At 40.8% G+C, this 20,785-nt stretch overlaps 1 protein-coding gene across 2 annotated transcripts in view; it reads right to left on the minus strand.

Annotated features, from left to right (window-relative positions):
- DLGAP1 (DLG associated protein 1) overlaps window positions 1–20,785 on the minus strand; it is a 571,137-nt gene that overhangs the window by 499,365 nt on the left and 50,987 nt on the right. For both annotated transcript variants that reach the window (XM_067547338.1, XM_067547348.1), the window contains exon 2: window positions 4,787–4,927. The gene's annotated coding sequence lies outside the window, so the exon portion shown is untranslated. The remainder of the gene's footprint in view (window positions 1–4,786; window positions 4,928–20,785) is intronic.

Below are 20,785 nucleotides of genomic sequence, written 5' to 3' on the forward strand. Positions count from 1 at the left end.
CTCCGTGACTTTGTCTCGCAGCTTCACCTGGGGCTGTGAGCCCCTGCCCTGTCCCCTGTGGCCAGAGCTGAGGCTGTGCGCTGGAGCCACTGCTCTATGCCCCTATCCAGCGGGTGAAGCTGGGGCTATGCACCCCCCCTTCCCCTCCGTGGCTGCAGCAGGGGCTAGAGCCGGGGCTGTGCCCTCCAGGATGGTGGGGACGGGGTCTGTCGTTCCTTCCCCCACCAGCCTCTCTCTTCCCATTATTTTTCATAAAAGTCTCCGACAGGTCACGGCTCCCATGTATTTTTGTTTATTGCCCATGACCTGTCTGTGATTTTTACTAAAAATAACCGTGACAAAACCTTAAAATTACTCATAGTAAATTACGTGACAACAGAAGGACTTCAGTCAGAGTCCAGAAAAATCACGTTATGTTCTTGTAATGGACATAAATTCTTATTGACAATCTATTCAGTCACACCAACCTTTCCATGAAGGTCACTCCATCAAAGGGCTATTTTTGGTAATCAAAACAAGAATTCATATCAGGACAAATGCCATACCCTCCTGTTACAGTGGGTTTGAGACAGGTCTTTTCCATCTGTGATATTTTCTAACAGGTCTTGTTAAACCGCAAGCAGTCATGGACCATTCCCTACAGTCTAGTCAAAAGCCCTTTTTTCCTTCATGCACTCCTCTCCCACAATCAATTAGTTTGAAATATTCTTGCACTTTTTTCTATTATAAATAATTTAAAGGGCTCATAGCAAAACTTATTTACTACTATGCAACTATGTGTCAGATGTTTACAGGCATGCTTCTAGTTTTCCTTTCTAATTTTTAAAATGGATGGTATGGTGGTTTAGTAATTAGCAAGTCATACAATCTGGTAAGCATCTCCCAGGATCTTTCCAAATATTTCTTCAGAGGGTCTCATCACCAGCACTCCTAACAGGTGTATATATTTGTTGCCAATGAAAACTGGATTTGCACTACAATACTCTACCTTTCCCTATGTAATTATCCATGCACTCAGAGGAAGCAGAACATCAAAAAGCCTGCCTTAAAGATGCAAGAGCAAAATAATGCCCATAGTTTTCAAATCCCCAGAAAAAAATAAAAATAAAATCCTATTTATGGCTAAAGCTATTTATTATTATTATTTATTATTCTAATTCTTTTTTCCTAATCTTCCCTTATGTTTGAAAAATTTGCCCGGTATACTTTTTTTTACATTTTCAGCGTTACTGAGCCATAGATTAATCTCACATGCCCAGCAGTGAATGTCTGAGCACCTGGTGAAACAAAGGGCACTCTGGATAACACCCTGACTTGCTAGAACTATGTAATCTGACCTAAAATATGATAGGCATTCAGGAGAGATATTGGAATCTTCACTCCCTCTCCCCGGCCCACCAAACCTGGAAATACTGAATCACTGAAGTAACATTCAAGTCTTCGCAAGGGTGCCCAGAATGAATCACCTGAAGACTAATTTATGAAATGGCCCTGGTGAAGGTACAGCCTAGTTACATGTCTGCCTTTCACAGTATCACTGTGGGAAAAGTGCAATTAAAAGAAAAGATGGGCTTGAAGTACAAAGTTCAAGTCTGGTGTATGGTCCAGCTCATCATAGAAATAAGGGCCAGCTACTGATTTTGGATATGGGTTTGAACTTTCCCAACAGTTTAAGAGAGGCATGTTCTCCAACTGGGTCTGTCACAATGAGATGACTAGAATCTCAGTTTAGTTTCGTGACTAGAGTCTATTGCTCTTGTTTTCCATGTTTGTAGAACAGAAATTGAACAAAATGGGGGAGAACCAGAAGTATGACAGATAAACATAGATGCACTTAAATACATTTAAAAGATTTAGAGTAATGGGAATATAGCACTACAATAATTATAAATCAATGTCAGTAACAAAGTGAAACTATTTAAATTACTCTGCAAGTCTGATACAAAGTTGAGAAATTCAAAGTTATGACTGACACCCATTCATTTACACCTTCCAGTGAATGAAAAATAGTCATGAGATGCCTCAAAACAAGATCAATTATTATTTGGAATATTTTTATGCATTTATCTTGAACCCTTGACATCATATAAATTTGAGATGAGCTGAAGCACTGTGGTTTGGATCTAAATCTGATGTACCCTGAAGTCTAAGGGTATTCAGATCTGACAAGTTTGGACCAGTTACTAACAGACCCAAATTTAAATCTGGATTCAAACTTTGCCAAAGTTGAGAGAGAATGTTATGGACCATGCTCATGTGTAATTTAAAAAGTGATGCATTACTCTTTCTTGGTATTGTAAAAGAGCAATCAGAAGTTGCATGGAAAAAGAGAGTATGGACTTCCATTCACATGGAGTTTGAATAAATGTGGGGAAAACTGGCGTAAGTCCATAGAACCTGGGTCATCTGCATAGAACACCCATTTTCACAAAATTTTAACAGCTACATTGGCCACATACCTGGTTCATCAGCCGTGCTATTATTGGATCCCATCCTACCTGCATTCTTCTGCTACTCCAGTGAGAGCATGTAGTTGCTCCAGAATAGAGCAGCACGATTTTGTCAAAACGTAAGCATCTATTAAAGGGACACACTGAATGGTGAGGCTGCTGCCCAGCTGTTTATCTAGCTGCCTTTGTAAATATCTAGAGAGCCCGAGAAGTACTTTGCTCGCATGAGGGACCTGCTGGCAGCTATGCAATGAAAATGAACATGCATCACTGCCACTCACCTGCATACACTTCACAGCCCCATTTCATGTAGTTAGCAGATGTTTGCTCCCCCACACTTCATGGAAGTGGGAAAGAGGAAACACAGAACCCTAAGCATTTAGATATTTTAAACACATAATATTTACCCATATTTTGTAACATCCGTGTGCCATACATGAAAATATTTACTATTTATTTAATAGACCACTAAGGACCTTTGGAAATTTTTAAAAACAAACAACTGATCCAAATCTGAGACCATGTTTGTTGAGCTTCAGCCAGGAGGAGAGCACTATTCAATCAAATGATTAAAGTCCTAAAACTAGGACTTCGAGAATCTCTGACAAACACTAACAGTCATGGTAGAAATAGGGCCAACATAGCATATAACATCACTGTAATTTGTCCTTTTTACTCCAGAACTCCACTTAAAACTCACTAGCATGGTTCAATGTAGTTCCCCCACCCCCAATACATACATTACTAGGTGAGGGGGGGGGAAACAGACGACACTTAGACTCCATGAATTTGTCTGGCAAATCAGCAGTCACCTGGGGGAGGACCCAAATTCATCCCCTTGCTCCCTGAGTTTACAGGAATTGGGAGTAAGGAGGAGATGATGTATGTCTCTGGAGATGGAACATCACTGCCACAGGACTGTGAATAGGAAGGGAAGGTGTTTTCACACGGCAATCTATTAAATTGAGGCTAGTCTATGCTAAGAAAAACTGTGATAACCCCAGACCCAAACAAACAGTTTACTTGATACCTGCATTGCACCGATAGTATTTTGTTCAGGAGTTCTAATGATGCTTCTGCTGATGTAACCAAATATGTATATTTCTATGGCCTACATATGTTTAGGTCACCTAGATAGTTAAACTACTGTATATTGTAGGTACTTTGTTTTATATTTGGCTTTCATCCCAGATTATATCAGAGGTGTTAGCCCCATTCAAAACTCATTTCCAATTACCATTTCTTGATATTACATCAATTAACAATTCAATGTATATATTAAAGACACTCAACATGCACCTTGCATTATCACTTAATGTAGTACAGCTAATGAAGATGAATATGCTGCTTTTTTGAAAAATAAAGCAGAAGGCCCAGTTGTTCAAGCACATGGGCTATAAAGGATACAAGTGAAATCACCGGGGTGCTAATATTCTCACTAGCACACAGAAATAAACCTGATTTGTATAAGTTAGAACAGCTAATAAAAAATGTATGCAATTGTGTTGCAAATCTAGTGGCCATTTTTTCCCTTTTGAATTTTAGTGTTTAACAATTCTATATTGACAGCACTGGATAATGAATTTCTCTGTTTATCCAGAGAACAGGTACAGCACGGATAGCAGCTGTGCAAGCTTTCCCACTCTAACCCACCAGGGTATAAAAATGTATTACGTAGCAGATTGCTTAATCATAGCAATGTTTTGTTTTGTTTTTTTTAATTTACAAATGTAACTATAATTTTGAAAGGTAAGTCATCTGAAAATAGAGGTCAGTAGTAACTTGGAAATTAACATTTCATCCTGGGTACACTAATGCTCTGTTAAATACTGATTACCAGTCAAAGCAAAATGCATCGACATCAGTACTCATATGGCCTTCCAAATTAATGGCTAAATTGTAGCAGGAGATATCCATTGGCTTACTCTGGAAAAAGAAGAGTAACACAGAGGCATAGGCAGCGAGTTATATGGGCCCATGGTGCCCTGGCTCCACCAATATTGAGGATGGTACAGGTGCAGAGCGTAGCGGCCCCCAGCACCCAGGGAAGCCCGGCTGCTCTGTCTCCCTCTCCTGTACACGCTCTGCCAGCCCTGCCTCCAAGTAGCACGGCGGTGGCCGCTCCCCCCTCACAGTCCCACCACTTCCATCCTCCCCTCTCCCACATGACGTGGCCCAGCGCCCTGGCCAGGAGCCACTCCTAGCACCATCAAAAGTTATATAACCCTGGCACCCATGCACAGAGGAAGACTGTGGAAAACTGCTGTGTCCTGAATTACTTTTGAAGTGAAACTGGATTGAAAAAATACTGGAAGAAAAAAAAGACTGTTCCTTACCTGAATTGTAAATGTTGTTCTTCAAGATGCAGGTGCAGGTATTCCACTCTGGTATGTGCACGCCCAGTGCCCCAAAGAGATCCCAACAAAGGTGCGGTTTAAAGGTAAGACCCAAATCAATCAAAAAGGTCTAGTGTGAACCTGACAAGACAAGAGAACCGTGGATAAACATCTTAGTACCCAATTGTTGAGTATGGAAAGATATGCATTCCCCTCCTCCTGAGAACGGCTGCCAACACCATCAAGCATTTGGGTAACGATGTGTGGGGCTGGTGACAGGCCGAAGGAGAGAACCATGTACTGGACGTGATGGCCAACAATGAGGAATCTGAGAAAATTCCCATGGCCTGCAAAGATTGCCATGTGAAAATAAGCATCCTTGTGACTGAAAACAGCAAACCAGTTGTGATTCAGAGCAGGAAGAACAGTAACCAGGGTGACCATGCAGAATCTCATGTGATTGTTGAGAGCACAGAGATTGAGGATAGGATTCACTCCTCCCTGGGATTTGGGAATAAGGAAGTACCAGCGGTAAAACCCCTTTCTGCAAAGATGAGGAACCTCCTCTATAGCCCCCAGAGTACACAGCGTTTGTATGTACTGTAATAGCAGTGACTTGTGAGAGGGGTCCCTGAAGAGGGATAAGGTAGCAGGGACAAGGCTGGGACTGAATGGTGTAACCTGATCCCACAGCGCATAGGACCCATTTGTCCATAGCTGTTGTCTCCCAAGTACAGTAGAAGCAAGTCAGCCTCACCACAAATAGCTGAGGTGTAGATAGGGCAATGACAAATGATAGCTGCTTTTGAAACACCAGTCAGACTGTCTAGCCAAAGAAGGAAGAGGACAGGTCTTCTGACTAAAAGCAGACCCAGAAGGTTTCCCCCACTGTGATTTATGCCCATTGCTGCCTCATAGGTTAGGAGGACTGTCAGAAATATTGTTGAGGACAGTTTTGCTGCTGCTGTTCCCAAAATTCTGTCTCTTTACAGCCTGGGTATAAATCCCCAATGAGCACAGCGGGGCCTGAGAATCTTTGAAACAATGAAACAACTCATCAGTTTTGTAGGCTACCATCAAACAGCAAGTCCTCTATACTTTGCTGGGTCTCAGGTGCTATGCCAGAGTTTTCTAGTTATGAGATTCTTCTCATTGTTACAGCTGAGGACACAGGCCTGGACAAAGCATCCACTATAAGTAGGGCTGATTCTGAAGGATGTCGTGGCCACTAAATGACCTTCCATAACAAAGGCCTTGATAACTCATCCACAAATTTGGACAGTGTTCCAGTTCACAAAATCATATTTTGATAATACAGCCTGCTGGTTTACAATATGCATCTGCAAGGAGGGAGTCAAGTAGATCTTTCTGCCCACCAAATCTACCTTTCTTGACTCTTTTTCTTTAGGCATAGATTTATATCTTCCCTGTCTCACTTGCTCATTTGCTGCTGTGCCAGTGAGGGAATTTAGAGATGGATGAGTAAAAAGGATTCGAAGCCCTGCATTGGCACATAATATCTCTTATTAGTATGCTTTGCTGTGGGTGTCAGGGTATTCCGTAAGGATTTAGCAGGCTCTAATATTGCTTCATTTGTAGGGAGGGCAACTCTTCCAGGTGCCAATGGCTGGAGGATATTTATGGGTGTTTTCCTTCATAAACTTGGCCTGAATATCTAAGGCTGATGCCATGCATTTGAGCAGATCATGATACAATCTGAAATCCTCTGGTACAGAAGATGAGGACTCAGGTACTGCTGCGTTATCCGGTGGCGAGGACGACAATGTAGTTGCAGCCAATGGAATCCCCTGAGGAATAACATCTGACCATCCCAAAGGTTCAGGATGTTCTAATGCACAGGGAGCCCCCTCTGCTAGTGGCTCACCCTTGAGTGAGCAGACAACTGGGATGTCACCAAGCAAGGGATTTCTCAGGAAAGCCAATGCAGATAAGGATAAAATATTCAGTGCCCAGTAAGAACTAGGCCAGGGTTTCTTGTCTCTGTTGTGGGCACGGTACCGATCTTGGTATGACTACGACTCCTGTCGTGTCTCAACAACCTTAGAGATTGAGAACAAGTTGAGTTCAACTGTGAGGATCCCTCCATATAGCTTGATGATGGCAGTGGGGCCATTCCTGATGGAATTACCAAGAGTCCAGCACCATCCACGGCCCAACTGGGTGGTGCCATCAGTACCGAAAGAACAGTCAATGGCTCCTGAAATACTGATACTGCTCTGAACTCATATTGGGCCAAGAAAGATGAATTGGTACTGAAAATGAAGCTGGTTGTGAGCCAGTAGATGCAGACTGTGTTGTAGTCCGCATTGATACTGAGGATTCTATCAATGGGGCCCTTGATGCCAAACAGGAAGTAGACAACACTCCTGCATCATGGGTAAACTTCAGTGCAGACTGTGTCGGAAACAATAAGAAGAACAATAAGAAGTTTGCCACCAATCCTGGGGGAGCAGAGGATGCCACAGATAATGTCACTGCAGTCGGATGTTCCTGAATAAGTGGGGTTTACTTTTAAAAAAACTTACAAATAGAGCACCTCTAACACACCTTTTATCAAGACACTACAAACATCTAGTGAGGGGATCATTATTGGGGACAGGTGCCCCCCACAAAGAGCAACGTTTAAACCCCAGTGAGGGCATCCTCCCAGGAAAAACTACCTAACTACTAAGGGTTACTAGTTAAGTGTACTAACTAGAACGATATACAAAAGACAAAAAAACTGTGAAAACAAGCATGAGGAAAGATCACACTAAGCATGCTGACTCTAGCCACGAGCAGTGAGAAGGAACTGAGGGTGGGGTCAGGGCGGCACCGCCCTTATATAGCCATAGCAGGGGCTAGAGGGTATGGGAGTGAGTGCTACCTCTACAGGTAATGCTAGGCAAAATTCTCCAGTTTTGGTGCACTGGGCGCATGCACATTAGTGGAATACATGTCTGCAACTACTCGGAGAAGAACACACAGTTACTGGTTTTCTTAGGAAGGGTGTATTGCAATGTGAAAAGGACATATGATGAGCATGGTCTGTTTTCAAATGAGTATGGTTTATTTGAAGACCAGCATGAGCTTATATTTGGTTTGGATACGAATTGCTATTCTAGAACAAACCAGTGATCCCTCTAGTCCAGTAAAATATTCACTGTACAACCACTGAGTAAACTGTTCCTCCTCCTGCAAGTTTCGTTATTTATTTGCCTAGAGGTCCCCTGTACACACACACACAGCAGAGACTGTCACCTGCTTCAAGGAGTTTATAATCTAAATAGACAAAACAGGATGGGAGCAAAAAACCTAAGCACAGAGAGGTGAAGGGACTTGCTCAACATCACGCAGCAAGTCAGTGGCAGAGCTGGGAACAGAACCCATATACACCTGAATTTATGAATAAATCATTGTGGATTTCAGTTTGTATTACTTCATCTCTTTTAAAGTTAAGAGAAAGCAGGCTTTCTCAAGTGTAATCCAGAATTTGGTACTTGATATGAGGTGAACATAGCAAGTTTTGAAATTTAGTGTAGTACTTTAAATACCCAGCTTAAAAAACAAACAAACAAAATAGCCCTTATTTTATGCAGTCAAATGTAAAAAAATATTCTAAGAAGGTTCCTTTGATGTTAGCCTATTTATAATAATGTTTTATTCATGTGTTTCTTTTGTACTTCTGTCAGTAAGAATTGAAATCAGCTATACACAGCTCAGTTCTACAGCAAGCAGTGCAATGAAAAGAAATTAATGCTTTTTGATTGCAGTAAAGCCAAATGAAATATTACCTGTCTGCTCTGCTATGATTAACTATTACAATATGTTGTGAGATATGACACATAGGTCTATTTTTCAGCCAGTAAGAAAAAAAGGAAGAAATATACACCACTCATCTTTCAAATATATATACAAAAGTTCCGCAATGAGTATTCAAAAGATTGCATATATCATATGTGGTACCACATTTACTTTAGTGCCTTGCTCTGTCCTTCACAATTATGTATCTCAGATTTTTGTGCTAACTTAATTAAGAAAAACACTGCATTGTGGGCTAGATGCATAAAGCTCTGCTAGTTTACATCAGCAGAGGATCTGGGCCTACATTTTTAAAGTAAGTCTGAATGTGGAAATACCAGGCCTCTAGATTCAGTTTCATGGAAGCAAAGATTCAAAATAGTTTTAATCAAGTATGAGGAACAATTAAAAGTATATAAAGATGCAAATTTTAAATCCTCCTTTTCTCCCACTGAAATAGAAATTAAAACAGAAAAATAAAGAAATGACAGCTAGGAAAGTTTTGACTGTTCTGCAAGGCAACTTGCTACTAGCAAGAAACACAAGTTCAGCCCCCAGTGGGACAGCAGACACACACCATTCTCTACACTGAATGTTTGGAATCAAGGCTACAAGAGGTCATCCACCAATCACCACCCACAGATCTAAGAGAGCAGAACAGCAGGACAGAAGGGAAGGTGGTCAGGTATTGTGACTACACAGATACAACAGTCACACTACTGTTACTGGTAAATAACGTTTCTTCCTTATTTATGGTAGCCTCTGCATAATCCTACATGTGGAAATCTAGTGAGCAGTACAACCTCCAAGGAAAGTGAGGTGAGGAGTACTAGTTAAACAAAGATTGCAGAACTATCTTCCCAAAGTGAGAGTCAGCTCTAGATGCTTAGTTGAGAGAGCATTATGCTCAGTCTATGCTAGAAAATCAGGTCAGTTTAACGTCGCTCAGGGGTGTGAGAAATCCCTGAGTGGCATTGTTAAGCTGACCTAAATCCTCATGTAGACTGCACTAGGTCAACAGTGTCAGCTTAGCTACTGTCTCTCAGGAAGGTGGATTACCTACACCGACAGGAGAACACCTCCCACCAGCACAGGTAGTGTCTACACTGAAGCCCTACTACAGATGCAGCTGTGCCGCTGTAGCACTTTAAGAGTAGACAAGCCCTAAGTTCGTGAAGACAAATGCAGGTACAGCCCTGAACAGCTCTGTGACTGCAGCTTTAGGAAAGCATGCCACTGAGGCCAATTTAGCCAGAGTCTGAGCTCCAAGAACTTTAATACATAATCTAATCCCTTTTGACAGTCACTGAATGGTAGGGTGACGATACGTCCCACTTTGGTCAGGACAGTTCTCTTTTTAAGTTCTGTCCCAGAGGTCATGACTTTTTGGCAAAACCGGGCATTTGTCCCATTTGCTCTGGCCCTAGGGGGATGCAGAACATTTGGGTAAATGCAAAATAAGACAAATGCTCAGTTTTGCCAAAAAAGTCACGACATCAGAGTTGGGCGGTGTAGGGCAGGGCTCAGGCGAGTGGCCTGGTCTCTCTGCTTACCCAGTGTCCTGTTTTCAGTTTAGGGAAATATGGTCACCCTCCTGAATGGAAATGGCATTTCCTTCACACAGACTCCCAAAGGCTACAAAAAAATTAGATGACAAATTCTGGAAACATATGAATTCAAAGCCCTTTGAACATCTAGAGTAAGAAGCCTAGTTTCTGTGTGAACAGCAGGTTTTGGAAAGTAAGCTGGAAGATTAGTTAATGTAGGAGAGACGCATACCACTTTTGACAACAGATTTACGAGGTGTACATAAAACAACCCTGTTCTGCAACCTTTTGGGTCCACAAGTGCCCAAGATTCTTGATCCAGCACCATTCAAGCCAAGGTAACTTTTGTCATTGACTTCAATGAGAGAAGGATCAGGCTATAGGAGAGCACAACACAAGTGTATAGTGTGCCTCTAACTGATAAAATAATGTTATACTGGGGACTGGGTGAAACCCGGTGGGCATAACAGCCACCCTTAATTCAAGCTAAATACAAGGAGCTTTCTGCTATCTTACTCGAAAAGGAGCTTAAAACAATAGGAGCCTTTCCCAAAATGTGGATGGTGAGTAAGGAGCTGTTGTAATAGTTGAGACTACAAATTTACCTTAATTATGAACTCATCTATAAGAGCTGAGTGAAAGTTCAAAAAAATATCAGTGACTTGCAACAACAGATGTTGACGGGAAAGAATGCACAAGGGAGACAGACTGAATTAATTTAAGCAGAAAGGGCTACAGATATAACTCAAGGACAGCGTTAAGATCTTGTCCGATAAAAAAATGAAGCATGGGTCTTGAAATGAATGGACAAAGATCGGTGTGCTGGAAATTAGGTCTACCTGGTGAACAAAACAATAAGGAGATAATCTATTCTGCCCATCACTCCTTTTAGGGGCCCTTAGAGGAAATGTCCTTAGAAGAAAAAATCAGGCTGTCTGACAACCACAACTAACTAGGAGAGGTGTGGATCAGAAGGAGCAAGCTTCACCATCATCACTGCCACCCAAGGATCTATTGGACACCATTGGACCTTCATCATCCTGAGAGATGTCCTGACCAGACCGGGACACAGATGATATCACCACTTCCACTGGCTTTGTGTAAATACAGAATACCACTATGAATTGAAGACTTGCTGCTGTCAACCCCTCTTACCCCCAAACATCACCCCCATGTGTCCCTTTCACGCCTCATCTTATTTCTACTTCTCTTTCCTATCTCTCCCCTTTTGCCTTCTGTTTAATGAGAGTTGGGCTTAGCCAGCCAAGACTGCATATTCTGCAACACGGCTGTAATCCTGTGACCAAAGAAGCAGCTAAAGCAATGACCTAAATAGCTCAATGCTGGGATGAGTTTGGCAGGTCTCAAAGTGGCTGATAAGACCGTATGTTTGGGACTGTGTTTCTTTTAACAAAGAGATTGGAAGTGAGAGTCAGCACCAAAGACATAAGATATGTTTATCTTTGCTGTTCTTTTCTCTCCCCTCGTGTGTGTCCGTCCGTCCGTTCCTTGCTCCCTCCCTCCCGTTTTGTTTTCCAGGAAACATGACTGTGCTTTGACAGCAGCAGCAAATCCAGATCTTCTCAGCTAACTCTTTTCCCCCACAAAGTAGAGATATCTTTAATACCATCTAAAAGACGGTTAGATGACTGTAAAGGTTGAAGAAGGAAAACATCCTAAAGAAACAAGGGATGTTAAAATAAAAGCCTTATTTGACACACTACATTTCAAGTGCTTTAATTGTTTTTCCTTCTTTTCTGCATTTCTAATAAAGTTAAACAGGATTTTGAATGGTACTAAGCAGACGGTGGTCTCAATATTTGGAACCCAGAGCCTTGCTTTAAATTGTTAATATTGTACATGTTGTACAGGATCATGACCATTTCTTTCATCAAAATTAATGCAACAGACCTGAGCAATGTCAGAAGCGGGGCCTGAATACAAATGCAGAGGGTTGGATATTGTTTTTCGTGGAGTTGTGTATGTGTGTGAGCATAGGTAGGTAGTCAGAAACACTACAGAAACAGACAGAGAAGGCAACAAGACGGCCAGCCTAGATAAAGCACTTACAACATGACCCCCTGAGAAGCTATTTAGGTATAAAGTTGGCTATAAAAAGAGTTGAAATACTGAGCAAAGAAAGTGCTTCCTGCTGTTTTATTCTTCCTATGTTCAGGGAAGAGGACTTTATGTACATTCTTTGTAATTACGGAATTGCATCAAAGAAATACCTGACTCCATCAATTTCTCCATCTAATAAAAACAATCCACAAGACCCCAAATGTTGGCTAACTGCTTGTGTCTAAAGGGGTAACAATACGATATATTGTCATGTCTGATTAACCCTTACACTTGTTTAATCCTTAAAAAAAAAAAAAAAAAAAAAAAAATCTATGAAGAGCATCAAGAAGTCATATCAATCTTGAAAAAAGCTACATATAGCTCAGTCAGACTCAACAGATACTCAGTGCTTTCGCCTTTATAGATAGTCTGCCTGACAGTGATACAAGTTTCAAAGGAAGGAATATTAAGAAGGAATTACATAATCCATTCTACTGACCAATTGTTCGGTTGTTTGCTGTGGATTCAATCATGGCATAGGTTTCTAGCAGCTGGCAGCATGCACTGTGTGAAGTGTCAGTCTGCTCCATTGTCTCACTAGCTGTGCTCCACACAGCAGAAAATAAATCTAGACCGATTTGGGGGAACTGATTTAATAGAATTTATATACATCTTTATGGCATTGAAATCACATCTATAACTTCCAAGGAACTATCACTATCATTGAGACAGGCTGCATATTTTAATGGAATTACTAAATCAGCAGTTTAACACTAGTCTTCATTTCCCTAGATAGAGACACCGCCTTCATCATTCCTATCTTTAAAGTGGGGTCCCCAGAAAATAGCTTCACTTGCATAACATCCAACCTTTTTGAAATTAAATCAAACAATAATAATTTCTGTTGTATTGTTATTTATGTCTTTGACATCACAGGAGCATGGAGAGACTTGACGGATAAATCAGTTTGAGATCCTAGGATAAACATGCTACAAAATTATTATTGTTCATTATTACTTTTATTATACCTTCTATACCTACATTGTTGGTGTTTTGTATCACACAATCTTATTTTTGGTAATAAGTGGATACTTTGCCAGTTTTTAAAATATAATTTCTCCACTTGTATGTCTTAAATTTGAAGTGTCTGGCTGTAATCAGCCATGCTTGATCTTCTAAGGAAAGATGACGATGACAAAGTATATCACTTGTACACCAAGAGCATATTCGCTCTCTAACGGCCATGGTTTTAAGACAAGTTGGAAACAAAGCCTTTTTTCTTTATGAACTATAGAACCTTCATAATTATAGAATCCTGAAGAGAAACCTGTAAGTAACCTCCATGAATACACGGTGTTTAGGCTTAGACACTTCCAGTCTACTTATTTCTCACACAATGATCTGACGTTAGCCTTAAAGTCCGCATCATCACACAGAGCTTCAGAGCAAAGAGTTGCTGTCCTTTTCATAGTCAGCAAGGCCTAGACCTGCCCTGAGAATGAAGGGCTGTGAAAGACCTTTGAGTAGGGCCATGGGGAAATGTGATTCTCCTGCTCCAAATGTTTGGAATTGGTAGGGAGTGTTAGTGGAAGGTCCCACCAAATGTAGACATGATTTTCTCCTCAGCACAAGGAATTCCCCCCACTCCCTGGAGAGTTGATACTTTTCCTTAGTAAAAGGAAATCCTGCCTGTTTTGGGAGAGATTTTCAAGGACCTTGTCTATATCAAAAGCAAAATCAGGAAATAAGCTTCCTTCCTCACTGACAGCCTGTCCTGGGGATAACGGAAAAGGGGAGGATGAATGTCTGCGTGGCTGGTGAGTGATTATGAATATGGGTGTGCTAGTTTAAGGGCCAAGGTTGGCACAAGAACAAATGGATATAAACTGGCCATCAATAAGTTTAGGCTTGAAATTAGATGAAGGTTTCTAACCATCAAGGAGTAAAGCTCTGGGAGACCATTCCAAGGGGAGCAGGGAGGGCAAAAAACCTAACTTGCTTCAAGACTGAGCTTGATAAGTTTGTGGAGAGCTGAGGAAGCTATCTACAATGGCATATGAGCCATCCATGACTGTTATTAGAAAATACTTCCAATGGCCGGAGATGGGAGACTAGAGCAGAGGGCTCTGAGTTAGTACAGAGAATTCTTTCCCAGGTGTCTGGCTGGTAGGTCTCACCCACACGCTCAGGGTCTAACTGACTGCCATATTTGGTCGGCAAGGAATTCTCCCCCATGTTAGATTTGCAGAGACCATGGCAGGCTTTCACCTTTCTCTGCAGCATGGGGCACAGGTCACTTGCTGGTTTGACTTAGAGTAATGGTGGATTCTCTGTAACTTGAAGTCTTTAAATCAAAATTTGAGGACTTCAGTAACTCAGCCAGAGATTATGGGCCTTCTACAGAAGTGGGTGGGTGAGGTTTGTGCAGGAGTTCAGATTAGATTATCATGATAGTCCCTTCTGGCCTTGAACTCTATGAGTCTATCCGAACAACTGAATGAACATACGAACACATGTGATTTTGAGTGTTTGCTGGGGCAGAGTTAAGGTTGCTTGAGTGATTTTACCTACACCATTCCATAATTTCCAACGTTTGCTTTCTTTTAAAGCACTTTGAATTACAATTATTTGGAAAAAAAAATTGATGTGTTTTGTTGTTGGTGGATTTCTTTTCTTTTTTCTTTTTTTTTTTTAAAGTTTGGTGATTGATCTATGCAACCTTAACTCTAGTTTAACTAAGTTTTTGTCCAATATGTAATATAGGACAAAAATTGGTCAAACTAACAATAACGTTCTTGGGAGTGATTGCAAGAGGCTTGTCATGACTGGCAGCTAATGCTAATGGTATGTTTTCACTAGACTTTTTAACCCTGAGTTAATTGATTGCCAATTAACTCTAGGTACTTATTTTAAGAATCATACTATGGTAAAGAACAAACATTTGTAGCCTGGATTAAACATGTGGGGAATGTCCACACAGACTTTACATAGATGTAAGTACCTCCAGTTAACTGGCAGTCAACCCATTAGAGAAAATCTAGTGAAGATAAGCCTCTTGTGATACACAAACAAAAGCTGGATTTCTCCATTTTTCTGTATTAACTACTACTTTCTATTTATGCACAACTGAAAAACATAAGCAGAGTGGAGGCATAGGTGCTGGAACCAGGGGTGCTGGGACTGCTCTCGCACCCCTGGCTTGAAGTGGTTTCCATTATATACAGAGTTTATGGTTTGGTTCAATGGCTCTGAGCACTATAAAAATTGTTCCAGCCCCCTGAGTGGAAGTGCTTGCCTTATGTAAGAACCCTCATGACCCAAGAGTATCTGTGCTGCCACTGCAAATACTTTGCTCATGAACATGCAAATTCCTTTTTAAAAAGTTACACAAAAAGGACAAATTGATCTATAAACCCATGGACAATTCTTCAGATCCGATCTGTCACTCAACGTATCCATATGGATAAATAGCATCCACCTGAGCAATTGTCAATACCAAGAATTTACGCTCTGTACTCAGGAACTAAGCATTGGGTTCCACCTATTTTAGTTTTGAGATAACGGCAGCCGCCAGTCAGCTTCTTGCATCCATTTTGAATGCATCAGCAGGGTTTTTACTGACCTCATCTCTGTCAAACTGAATTCACCACAGTCACTACCTCATTCCCCCATCCCCACCCCAAAAAAAACCCATAGACAAAAAAAAACATTATTTACCAACTCAGGCTACCTCTAAGGCAGTGACCAATTTTCAACTCTACATAGCTAAAAAACAAAGATTAAAATTTTTTAAATTTGCTGCCTGAACTGAATTTACTAATCTGTTTTTGCACATCTGAATGGTGATTTGCATGCACAATTAGCCATTTTGCATACAGTTATGCAGGTGAAATTCAAGGAGCCACTTTTTAAATGTCAGCTTTATGAATTTCTTTGGATTTTTACTACTGTAAAATAAACAGCATCCATTCAGTGCTCTGGGGCCCATGACAATCTTTTGAAAGTACACTAAAGAAAAAAAACCAACACAGATCCATCAATTAAAATAGATCAAATCAAATAACCTAGTGACCACATATTGTTCTGAAACCTGGACTTCAAAGGATACATTATTTGGCCCTATATGCCACACAATGTTTATTTCACGAGCATAAGAAAAAAACACATGGAATCACAAAAGGATAGAGATGCGTGGGAAGAGTTGCCACCAAACCTCTGTTCACCAACTGTTGAAATTTTATTGTGAAATTTACAATATTTTGTGCTTTCCTTAGAACTCCAGCTCCTGAATTTGTGTGATTACACAAGAATCTCATCCTTTATTAAAAAAAGAGGGGCTAGCCTTCATGCTTTTGGAGAAAAGCCTGAAAATATAACTCCCTAAAGACTGACAGCTGAAGAGAAATAAAAAGAGATGTTGAAAGCTCTTCTTAAAAATCTCATGATTTTTGGGTCCTGATTTTGATTTTTAAACATTTAAGGATGGCAATAACTAAAATCCTCCCCCTAAAACACGCCCCATTAAGGGACAAATACTTCCTCACCACTTTTGTTTGGGTGTACATAGCCATATTGCATGGGTGGGGCAGGGAAGGGAAAAATGATGCTATGCAAAGAGATCACATACATCCACCCACAGAATGTTCCCTGGCATATCTCGCCAGGGCAACAGAGGAGGTATTTCTGGCTTCCCTGAGAAGAGCTGACATATGAGCAGCTCTATAGTCTATGCCATTCCCCTACCCAAAACACCCACATGGATGTGTTGGAGGCTTATAAGGTGCAGTAATGGCCACTGAGCAACTACCTAACTGCTTCACAAGGGTGATAAGACATCTATATATGCAAAGCACAATATGTACAAGAAGAACAATTATTTGGCTTTACGGGTAGCATGTATTTCAGTTTGGGATGAATTTTTATGACCATGTGACCAATGGTTTGAAAAATTTGTTTCCCATCCAGCACCTACAGAACCAAAAATGCAGCAACACTCAAGGACATCACGGCAGTGCAGCCATCTTTCAACCAAGTTTCTCTCCCTGCATTACATTTGGTTAGACTTACCACGTTCATAAACAGACAGTAAGTAAAATGATCTCCTTCCATATACTGCATATGCTTTCAATGAGCACATGTTTTCACTATTTCAATATTTGAGTTATCAATGTTTATCTTTTTGCTTTTTAATTAAGATCTATTTTCCAGCAAAAATATAAACTATACACCATGAATACATGGAAGGTAAATAAATATTAAGGGATAAATGCACAGTGTTGTCTAAATGCCAATGTCTCATATACTGATATTCAAGCAGCTAATTTATATTTTAGCTAAAGGCAAGACTAATAAAGCATGATAAAATACAACCACTCCCAACTACATTGTTGTACCTGTGGAAAATCATGCCCTGGAGCTGCTTAGCGTTTTACTTCATGCCAGTACAGACATCTTTTTACTTTCTGCACCATCTCTATAGAAAAAGACTACAAATCACCCCAAGACTCTCTTATTTCCTGGGGCAGTGTATCTCCAGAACTGTTAACATTCCCCATTTTCCTTTACTCTGCTTGGTGCATATATTTTCTTGTCTTTTATAACATTCAGGCTGCACCTCTTTCTGCAGTATTAACAGTCAAATCCAATTATAGACGCATAAACAAAATACTGTTTGTTTAACATTTAGAGTTTATATTACATAATGTAGAGAATGAAAAGCATTTAAACTTCATCTTTTATAGATTGAGGCCACAGAAAGGGAGGCTACTATGGTAGTTAATTAAAAGTTTAATTGGTTGCTCTGCCCTAACACATGAGAAGCAGTTTACAGCCCAAAATCAGTTTTTGTGTCATTTGGCCATTTCAAAGTGCAGTTCTGGTATGAAAATGTGGCTCTATAAAGCTGGCATTCTATAGATCCATGATAGTTGCCTCTCAATAGTTGATATGTCAAATGCACTCAATTTTTAAGAAAAAAAGATGTTTCCTCTAACTGCCAGTCCTGTAAACTCAATCTTGGGTCTAAGAGTCAAGCTAGGTTCTCTTTTTGTGTTGTGTCATTACCTGCAATGCAGATCCTGCAGGTTGTATTATGCTCTCAATCACACACATGTAGACCATCTGCCATCAGTGGATTGGCTGTAGTTTGCAGTGACAATACATAAGAACAGATTCCAGTTCACATGCTCCCTTAGTTATGCTGACTCTGAGAACATATAAATCACAGTAAACACTTTCATTTGTCACTAACTTAGATATTTGTAACAAGGCAGGTTTTTCTCCCACCCTGGAGTCCCCCCCAGTCTTTATATGCCTCATGATCTGTTGAGACATCTGCAAGTTTTATTTTACAATACCTCAACTACCATCACACTCCTGTGTAATGACACTATGCTCTTTAATCAAGAAGGAAGAGAAAGACAGCTTTCCCTAGGCTTTGCTATCCTTCTTCCCTTTTGCACTTCCTGTGCTGTTGAACTAGCCTCCCCAGCTGGTGGGATAATTAACTGCTTAGCTCATCAACCACCAGTCTGCATAGGCAATGATATACTCTCCTCTTTCATCAGACCTTTTCTGGTGGGGCTAATTTATACTTAAATGATCAGAGTACAGGGTCAGCTACTAGCTCTCAGCACTTTGTCACAATATTACACACTACAAAAAAGGATGTTAAAAATGTTAAGGTTGTAAAGTCAAGCATTCACAAGTTAGGAAACATCAGAATCAAGATTGCCTGTATGCAATAACTTCAGCTACATCTGTGAATGCTTAACTCTGCCTAATCAGATATCACAGTATCTAGCAGGGCACCCAGAAAATAAGGAACACACAATTCATGATCACCTGTGAAAAGTTTGATTTAAGTGACTTGCCCAACATCACATAGGAACTCTGTGGCAGATGCAGGGCATCTCCCAAATCTCCAGGGCATGCCTTAGCAATAAGACTCTCCTTTTTCTACCTGCAGTTTCCTGTCTCATTCAGTACATACTTCCAACTTCCGCAGCAGATGAGAGTGATCCTACAGACATTTTTTCATTCACTACACAACCCTAGTTCACCCCAACTGGTCACAGACCCTTCTGTCACTGTTCTCATCTTACTTCTGTCTCTCCCTCCTGCACCCCCCGCCTCCCCCACTTCATTGTCCCCATCTCTTCTCCCTACTCCAGATTCTCATTCCAGTTCCAGTCTCAGTCTTCTCACCTAGCCAGTCCCCGTGTCAACCCCTCCTGGCTCCCCATACCTGTCCCAGCCTCCTTGAACAGACAACCTATAGTCTCCACCATTGGGCTCCCAGTGTGAATCCCTGTCTGCTACTGCTTCATAAAAAGGCTTTCTACAGTAAATTTTGTCAAGTTAAAGAGGTTACAGAATGTGTTAATTCAAGAGAGGTACAGTTACATGTCATAACAAAAAAAACCAATGAAAAACAACTGCCGTTCAAAAAAGAAAAACAAAGTTATTCATCATTCAATCTTACCACACAACACATGGACACACATGACTAAAAACAAGTGGGAAGAGAACCATATGCACTTATTTGCAATATAAATCCAGAAAGGGTTTCCAAATTAGGTCATAAATGGCAAGCACATCATTACAATTATTCAGAGAGTCTTTTTGCAGTCCTAATAGAGATTGGGGCTGGATGACAACTAACTGATGAAATTTAGTCTGGATAAAATGGTGGATAAATGTCCATAATCTGGCGAAGCAAACACAGGATTTGGCAGAGTTTATTTCATCTTCTGTGATTGCATATCACAAACACTGGGCAGATCTCCATCTACAACCTGGACATACCAGTTGCTTCTGGATGGCCAGGTATCAGCAATGGATAACAGCAACTGCTTCTCCATCTGTACTTAGCCCAAAAGAGTTGCCAACTTTAATTCAGAGCTGTACCTCACAGCAGTTATCCAGCTATTTGGATTTTGAGCCTGGATTACTGAAATGTGCTCTATATGGGTATGTCTATACTGCAGTTAGATACCCACGGCTGGCCCATGCCAGCTGACTTGGGCTCTTAGAGCTCAGACTAAGGGGCTGTTTGAGCCTGAACATCTGCTCCGCAATTAAACAGCCCCTTAGTCTGAGCTCCATGAGCCCAAGTCAGCTGGCATGGGTCAGCCATGGGTTTTTAATTGCCATTTAGACATACTCAATGGGGCTATACCCAAAGACCATTTAAAAGCTATACATAGTGCAGGGAGAGACAGCCTACTTAAAGGCACATCTTGTAGAAAAGTAGTTGAGATCGCCATCTTGAGCACGTCAGCTAATCTATTGGTTTAGATAACAGGCAGCTGCCCGCAAGTCATTTTCAGTGAGGGGCATTCAGCAATGGGACTTGCTTCCTTCTTTGCTGTGACACAGCTTGAGCTTGCTGACTTTGGGGCAGGTTCAAGGCTTCTCAGGAGAGCATGGGTTAAAAGGAAGTAAATTTTGTTAATTCTACATAGATAACGGAGTAAAGAATTCTGGATGTATTTAGGCACTGTTAGTGATTTTATTGTATGTATGCCTAGGACAATAGCACATGCATTTCTGTTTAAAAAAACAACTAAAACAAAGCTATTTATATGGA

The sequence above is a fragment of the Emydura macquarii genome, unplaced genomic scaffold (assembly GCF_026122565.2).
Source record: "Emydura macquarii macquarii isolate MOO-44397 ecotype Brisbane River unplaced genomic scaffold, CSIRO-AGI_Emac_v2 contig_212, whole genome shotgun sequence".
Taxonomy (NCBI): domain Eukaryota; kingdom Metazoa; phylum Chordata; order Testudines; family Chelidae; genus Emydura; species Emydura macquarii.